At 40.5% G+C, this 7,500-nt stretch overlaps 1 protein-coding gene and 1 long non-coding RNA gene across 5 annotated transcripts in view; one reads left to right on the forward strand and one right to left on the reverse strand.

Annotated features, from left to right (window-relative positions):
- The window catches only part of LOC149130377 (uncharacterized), a 156,508-nt gene that overhangs the window by 40,303 nt on the left and 108,705 nt on the right, over positions 1–7,500 (reverse strand). The window lies entirely within an intron of this gene.
- The window catches only part of LOC106879677 (synapsin), a 104,638-nt gene that overhangs the window by 5,830 nt on the left and 91,308 nt on the right, over positions 1–7,500 (forward strand). The window lies entirely within an intron of this gene.

The following is a 7,500-nucleotide window of genomic DNA, read 5'->3' on the forward strand; positions in this document are numbered from 1 at the left end:
CGTAAATCTTTTGAGGGTGTCGGTCATTGGATCACTGCCATCGTGGGCAACGGTCCAAAGCCAATCACATCGGCTGCTATATTACATAACTTGAGGCAAACACAATATAAACAAGAACAACACCAGGTCTTAGCCTGGTTTTAGTGTAAACACTGAGACCAAGATATAGATGTATATATGTGGTCTATGTACATTTAAAGATACATTACAAACACCTCTGCATGGAGATATACATACTTGTGTGTGTGTGTGTGTGTGTGTGTGTCTATATATATATATATATACTCTTTACTCTTTTACTCTTTTACTTGTTTCAGTCATTTGACTGCGGCCATGCTGAAGCACCGCCTTTAGTCGAGCAAATCGACCGCAGGACTTATTCTTTGGAAGCCTAGTACTTATTCTATCGGTCTCTTTTGCCGAACCGCTAAGGTACGGGGACGTAAACACACCAGCATCGGTTGTCAAACGATGCTGGGGGAACAAACACAGACACACAAACATATACACATACATATATATACATATATACGACAGGCGTCTTTTAGTTTCCGTCTACCAAATCCACTCACAAGGCTTTGGTCGGCCCGAGGCTATAGTAGAAGACACTTGCCCAAGGTGCCACGCAGTGGGACTGAACCCGGATCCATGTGGTTGGTAAGCAAGCTACTTACCACACAGCCACTCATGCGCATATATATATGTATATATATATTTATTTTTTTTATCAATATTTAGCAGAAGTAACAGAGTGACTCAAGGTCCAAAAGTTTTGTGTATTGACACTTATGAAGCTAGTTACAGGCTGAGGGTCTGTGTGTTTCTATAGCGGTTGATAAAAGTGCCAGTACAAAACCCCAGGACCTTGAGTCACACTGTTACTTCTGCTAAGTATTAATAAAACTGTCTGACAAACAGGAACGTGAAACTCTGAGTAACAGTTTTTTGTGACGTTTTTTGCAGCTTTAATAATAAAGTATGTATGTATGTATATAGCTGTGTGGTAAGAAGCTTGCTTCCCGGCGGCATGATGGCAGAAACGTTAGAGTGCCGGGCGAAATGCTTAGTGGTATTTCGTCTACTGTTACGTTCTGAGTTCAAATTCCGCCAAGGTCGACTTTGCCTTTCATCCTTTCGGGGTCGATAAATTAAGCACCAGTTATGCACTGGAGTCGATGTAATCGACTTAATCCCTTTGTCTGTCCTTGTTTGTCCCCTCTATGTTTAGCCCCTTGTGGGCAATAAAGAAATAAGATGCTTGCTTCCCAGCCACATGGTTCTGGGTTTAGTCCCCCTGTGTGGCACCTTAGCAAGCATCTTCAACTATAGCTATGGGCCAATCAAAACCTTGTGAGTGGATTTGGTAGATGAAAACTGAAAGAAGCCCATCATATTTTTCTCTTTTTCTCTCTCCTTGTTTCTTTCTGTGTTCCTTTCTGTGGAAGAGCGTAGGCTCGAAATGTTAAAGACTTTTTCACTTCCCGAGCATTATACTAATGCATCTGTTTGTTTTCTACACCACCTGGCTTTGCCTTTTGTTTTGCCGTGAATTCTCCCTAAACCACAGTTATTTTGTGTTCTTTGCTACATTGGTTTCTATTAACCCATTTATTCTATCAGAAGAATTTTTATTCATTAAGATAGAAGAAATACACATAATTATATATATATATGTGTATATATATATATATATATATATATATATATATATATATATATATATATAATTGAATAAATAGTCAGCAAGGATGAGTACGTTTATGACTGCTATTTAATAAACACTACACATGTTTTGGTACAATCTAGGTCCATGTATACACAAGATTTAAATTAATGAGCTCTACTTTGTACTCATACTTTCTAATGGAATACACCTTAAAGATATAATTATATATATATATAAATAACAATTATAATCCTAGGATGGAATTTATAATGATTTTAATGCATATTTATAACTTCCATCCAAGGATTATTATTATTATTGTTACTGTATTTATTGTACATTGTATCGGCACAGCTTAGTGCAACCCCAAAACTGGTATGGTCAGTTAGCTTCATTAGACTGTAGCCACCATGGTAGAGTAGCTTTTGTATGCATATTCAAAATGTTTCCCATAAATGAACTTAAAGGATATGTGTGCGTGTGTTTGCGTGTGTGTGTGTGTGTGTTTGCATATGTGCGTGTGCTTGCGTGTTTGTGCGTGTGTGTTTGCATGTGTGTGTTTGCGAATGTGTGTGTGTTTGCATGTGTGTGTGTTTGCATGTGTGTGTGTTTGCATGTGTGTGTGTGTGTATTTATATATATATCGTATATCATATATTATATATCATATATTATATATATATATATATATTATAATATTATAAATATATATACACACACATGTGCACACAGACACACGTATGCAAACACATATATATATATATATATATATATATATATATATACGTACATATTAATTCAGGCGTTCGCAGACTATTCACAAATCTATGCGAGCGATATCTTGACACTTACATCAGAGCCTCTCTGCTGTCTAAGTGGGCGGTTTGAAATCTATGAAGAAGCTCTTGAAATCTACAAGAAAATGTGTGCACCACTTCCTTACATACACATATGCACATACCACACCCACGCATATATATTCCTCTGTCTGCACACACACGTGTATGTGTGTGTACATGTGTGTGTGTGTATATATATACACACTTTAATTATCTTTTATGTATCACTTGTTTTAGTTGTTAGAGTGCGGCCATGCTGGGGCACTGCCTGGAAGAATATCTAGTTGTATGCATCAACTCCTGTACTTATTTTTTTAAGCCTTCTACTTATTCTATCGCTTCTTTCACTGAACCGCTAAGTCACAGGGACATATAAAGACACCAGCACTGGTTGTCAAGAGGTAGTGTGGGAGAAACACAGACATAAAGACATAAAGAGTAAATATATATATATGTATATATATTCTTTTATTCTTATACTTGTGTCAGTCATTTGACGATGGCCATGCTGGAGCACTGCCTTTAAGGGTTTTTAGTTGAAGAAATTCACCCCCAGGACTTATTCTTTGTAAGCCTAGTACTTATTATGTCAGTTCCTTTTTGCCAAACTACTAAGTTACGGGGACATAAACACACCAGCATCGGTTGTCCCCCCCATGATGGTGCTGGTGGGGACAAACACAGACACATGCACATAGATGCATACATATACATACATACACACACACACACACACACACATATATATATATATATATATATATCTGTAAAAATATGTGACACTTATTCAGTAGTCATGATAAAACTCCGAGTATCGGATGCCAGGGTGGGAGCCCACGCCAACACCTCTTCAGTTATCCGGCCAATTGAAAATTCCTGTGAAAAAAAAACAAAAAAAAAAACTACTAAATTTTATGCATCTTTTTTTTTTTCACAGGAATTTTCAATGGCCGGATAACTGAAGAGATGTTGGCGTGGGCTCCCACCCTGGCATCCAAAACTCGGAGTTTTATCATGGCTACCAAATAAGTGTCACATATTTTTACAGATAAATTCCTCTATTTGCATAATATTGAGGTCTCTTTCTTTCTTTTGTTGTCCTTCCCGTCAAATATGCTCCGTTGGATGTGTAATGTCAATGTGAATACCCGTCAGAGTGTAAGTATCTTGAGAGAAAAGCTGAACATTAGAAGCATCAGTTGTGGCGTGCAAGAGAGACGATTGCGCTGGTATGGACATGTGGTGAGAATGGAGGAGGATAGCTGCGTGAAAAAGTGCCACACCCTAACAGTTGAGGGAACCCGTGGAAGAGGTAGGCCCAGGAAGACCTGGGCTGAGGTGGTGAGGCAAGACCTTCGTACATTGGGCCTCACCGAGGCGATGACTACGGACCGAGACCTTTGGAAATGGGCTGTGCGTGAGAAGACCCGGCAAGCCAAGTAAGATCGTTGCCAGTGCCCCTGGACTGGTTCTTGTGCGGGTGGCACATGAGATGCACCATTTTGAGCGTGGCCGTTGCCAGTACCGCCTGACTGGCTCCTGTAGGATTTTCGAGCGAGATCGTTGCCAGTGCCCCTGGACTGGCTTGTGCGGGTGGCACATAGAAGACACCATTTCGAGCGTGGCCGTTTTCGTGCGGGTGACACGTAAAAGCACCCACTACACTCTCTGAGTGGTTGGCGTTAGGAAGGGCATCCAGCTGTAGAAACTCTGCCAAATCAGACTGGAGCCTGGTGTTGCCATCCGGTTTCACCAGTCCTCAGTCAAATCGTCCAACCCATGCTAGCATGGAAAGCGGACGTTAAACGATGATGATGATGATATATATATATATATATATATATATATATATATATATATATATACACACACATATATATATATATATACATATATATATATATATATATATATATATATACATATATATATATGTATATGTGTGTGTGTGTGTGTATAAATAAATATATATGTGTATATATATATATATATGTATATATATATATATATACACACACACACAAATACATATGTATATGCGTGTGTGTGTTTGTGTGTATATATATATATATAGATATGTGTGTATATAGGCTGTGTTGCAACAAGTTTGCTTCTCAATCACATGGTGCTTTGGGCAAGTGTTTTCAACTATAGTTTTTGGCCAACCAAAGCCTTATGAGTGGATTTGGTAGATGGAAACTGAAAGAAGCCCATCATGCATACATCTATGTGTGTATATGTGTGTGTGTGTGTCTTTATGTCAGTGTTCTTCACCACCACTTGACAACCAGTGTTGGTGTGTTTACGTCCTCATAACTTAGTGGTTCAGCAAAAGAGACTGATAGAATAAGTACCCAGCTTAAAGAAAATGAAAATAGAAAAAGGAATTGGGGCCGATTCATTCAACTGAAAGTTCTTCAAGGTGGTGCTCCAGCATGGCCACAGTCTAATGACTGAAACAAGTGAAAGATAAAAGATATATGTTTATATATATATGTGTGTGTATGTATGCATTTATATATATTTGGTCATGTGTGTATGTGTGTGTATCTGTATATACACACACACACATACATTAACATCAGAAATCACTATTTAATTATTGATTTCTGATAAATCTCTTCGACTCTGGCTCTCTGTGTTTTACTACTGTAATATTTATGCGTGTGTGTGTGTGAGTGTGTGTGAGTGTGTGTGTGAGTGTGTGTGTGTGTGCGTGTGTGTGTGTGTGTGTGTGTGAGTGTGTGTGTGAGTGTGTGTGTGTGCGTGTGTGTGTGTGTATGTGTGTGTGCAGGCCCATGTGTGAATGTGTGTGCCTGTACGTGTGTGTTTGTTTTGTTTGCCAACCGCTTCTAACCCACGTCACATTTCCCCTCTACGCATCCTCAACCCTCTCCTCTTCCTCCCTCTTCCCGTTTGCCCCTTCACCCCCCCCTTCCTCCCAACTTTCTACGTCATATGTGTCCATATTTGCGCTGAAGAAGTGAGCGAGCACAACACCAACAACAGGGTCTCGACTGATGTAAAAATAAACTTAGACATGCGCGCACACGCACATGTGCACACACACACACACACACACACACACACACTCAAACACACACATATACACACACACACACATACACATGATCGCATCTCTTATGTTATCTTTGTACTTGCTTCAATCACTGGAGTATGGCCAAACTGGAGCACTGCACTACTTGGAAGTTTTTTTTCGTTTTTAGACTCTCAACTTGATCTCGGTTCTGGTTTTTGTAATTTTTTAAGCCCAGTACTTATTCTGTCAGGCTCTTTTGTTGAACAGCTAAATTATGGAGACATAAACAAACCAACACCAGTTACAATATTTTAGTTCATTTTCAATATTTTATTATTATTATTATCATTATTGAGTGAGAGAGCAGTGCATGCCATCAAAGTGTTGGTACCTTGTTGGTACCTGCCCAAGTTGTTGGTACCTTGTTGGTACCTGCCCAAGTTGTTGGTACCTTGTTGGTACCTGCCCAAGTTGTTGGTACCTTGAGCTGGCCCTGTCCCTTACCCTCCCTACAGTCCAGGCATTGCCCCTTGTGACTTTTGGTTGTTCCCCAAGCCGAAGGAGAAAATAAAGGTGGCTGAGACAAGGGTCCTGGCCACCTTCACTTCCTTAACCCTTTAGTGTTCACATTATTCTGCCAAAATTAATGCTTTCTCATCCACATTGTTTTGAACTAATCATGCATTATCTTGTAGCTATGAGATTTCGATGAGGTAGCTGTTAATTTTTAAAACAATATTGTAGGGTTGGTGTGAGAGACCAGATCTGGCCAGTTTGAACACAAAACAGGCAGAATACTTTTGGCCGGATATGGCCGGTTTAAATGCTAAAGGGTTAATAACTCATCACCTGACCATCATTGTACCTTGCTCCAGTCCACATCTGGCCAAACTGGAGCATTTACTTTAGTACTTCTTGTGGAAGTGACATGTTCCGCTGGTCAGATGGTTCATCTGTTGCCAGTGCACCCTGGATGGCAGGTTTGGCATGTTATTGTTACTAATGTGCAGCATGTAGTGCATTTATGCCACTTACAGATTTTACTGTTTAGTAAGCTGTTGTAGCCACTGTTTGTATGACACACTTTTCTGCTGCTCATCTCTTTGATGGGATGGCAATCCTGGGTCAAGAAAAGACCAAGATTTGGTGCCTGGTATCTGTAATGACATCATGCACTCACTGCTCTCTACCAGTCGGACAATATGATCAGTGGATGTTCTATGTGAGCTATACATAGAAATCTAGTGGTGCATAAGAGCAATGATATTCTCAGGGAAACTCTAGGCATCAATGAGAATGAACTAGCTCATCTATTGTAGAGGTCATTTGGGCCTGGATGGAGGGGCAATGGCCCAGTGGTTAGGGCAGCGGACTTATAGTCATAAGATTGCGGTTTCGATTCCCAGACCGGGCGTTGTGAGTGTTTATTGAGCGAAAAACACCTAAAAGCTCCACGAGGCTCCGGCAGGGGATGGTGGCGAACCCTGCTGTACTCTTCCACCACAACTTTCTCTCACTCTTACTTCCTGTTTCTGTTGTGCCTGTAATTCAAAGGGTCAGCCTTGTCACACTCTGTGTCATGCTGAATATCCCCGAGAACTACGTTAAGGGTACACGTGTCTGTGGAGTGCTCAGCCACTTGCAAGTTAATTTCACGAGCAGGCTGTTCCGTTGATCGGATCAACTGGAACTCTCAACGTCGTAAGCGACGGAGTGCCAACAACTACTATAGATAACTTTCAGAAGCCCCTGGCCTGGCAGTGCTACCAAGGGCCACTGCCAGTTCAAGATAAACTCTAGAAGCAGGGAAACACTGTCAGGCAGGACTGTCTGAGATGCATGCAGAGTGACAAAACTGTCCTGCATGCACTTGTGCAGTGTCCAAGTATTGCTGACCTGTGGGGTTATGTCAAGCAACTGTAGAAGAAATCTAAGTATCAGTCACATCCATCATG

Source organism: Octopus bimaculoides, chromosome 29 (genome assembly GCF_046866305.1).
Source record: "Octopus bimaculoides isolate indiv1 chromosome 29, ASM4686630v1, whole genome shotgun sequence".
Classification (NCBI taxonomy): Eukaryota; Metazoa; Mollusca; class Cephalopoda; order Octopoda; family Octopodidae; genus Octopus; species Octopus bimaculoides.